Here is a 1487-nt window from a genome sequence, read left to right on the forward strand (position 1 = left end):
GGAACAAGCCTCAACCCCTTTGACTTGCTTTGATCAAAATGATGAATTGAGATGCTAGGGAGGCATATTTGGTGGATGAGAGCTTTGGTAACCATTACCATGCTTTCTTTCATCTTCTCTTGGCCATATCTTTGTACAAAAGATCTCCTTGAAGTTCTTTGACTCTGTGATTGCTCAAGCTACAAACAAGAAATGTTAGTGACATATTTTTGTGCTTTTGGTTAGTAAATAAAATGAAAAAAGCAATAATATACAATTCAAGCATGCTTGGTGATCTCAAACCACTCACAAGAGGTCCCACCCAAAAGGCAAGGGGAACCGAGATGCTTATGATCCTTGAGGCTTTGCAAATGCAATGTTATGATGCCATGAGGGATCTTAGGGCCAAAATTGGGGTCTTAAAGATGCCCCTATTTAAGGTCATTATAGCCGGAGAAGTGAAGGTTAAAATATTCGTCTCGACGAGGTAGAATGGGCTTAAATAATAACAAAGAGGCGAATTTTGTTCCCTATGAGACCTCATGATGCGAATGTATGTATGCAAAAGGTAATACTCTATGGAGATATGTGTCCGCAAAGAAAGAAAATAGGAATAACCGAAAAAAATACCCTGGAGTAACACACTCTTAAATGGGATAGAGACTCTAGGGACTTTACTGGGGAGCAAAGGGATAAAAAATGCGTGAGCAGGTCACGACTTGAAACTTGTTAAGAGACACGAAGTGAATCCATGAAATAAATCAATGGAAAGACTCGAGCTGACTCAAAGGTGCATGTATTGGGGAATATGCCAATACAGCAAAAATTATCCGTAATGGATACTTGGGATAAAAATCCGGTCTCAGACTGGGAGAATCCACTAAGGGACCTCGCTGGGGAAACGCCCAAACAAAATTCCTCTAGGGAAGCAACGGGATGAGGTATTACCGGTTACTGGGTAATAAGCTCAAAGAGACATGTGATCTGAACACCGGTATAAGGGTGAGAAAACAACATGCTCAGGAAGAATGAATATCTAAGTCCGGTATAAAGGTGAGAGATATCAATCATCCGAAATCATCTGAGGAAGACCTAAAAAGGTAAACTTCAGCTCAGGAAAACCTGACTCCGCAAGGGGACAAAAAGTCAATAATGGGGAGCAGGGAGGAAGGAACACCAGGGATACCGGTTACTGGGCATATAATAGGTGACCAACCAAAGCGTGAATTGGGGAATATTCTCAAGTCACTCATCATCCAAAAGAGGGCTTAAAAGCAAACTCCATTATAGGATGGACATTCGATTCCAATAAAAAGGGATACGAATCTTACTCGACTTGGGAAGAACAAAAGGCTTCGACCACAAAGTGCATGAGATATATTATCTATTACCGTCAGAACGTAGATAATATACTCGCATGGAAGATTATCCACAACCGGTTACTGGGTTAATAAAGGATAAATCGACCGAACAGAGAGGTCATCGGGATACCGAGAACTAGGTACATA

Source organism: Lathyrus oleraceus, chromosome 6 (assembly GCF_024323335.1).
Source record: "Lathyrus oleraceus cultivar Zhongwan6 chromosome 6, CAAS_Psat_ZW6_1.0, whole genome shotgun sequence".
Taxonomy (NCBI): Eukaryota; Viridiplantae; Streptophyta; class Magnoliopsida; order Fabales; family Fabaceae; genus Lathyrus; species Lathyrus oleraceus.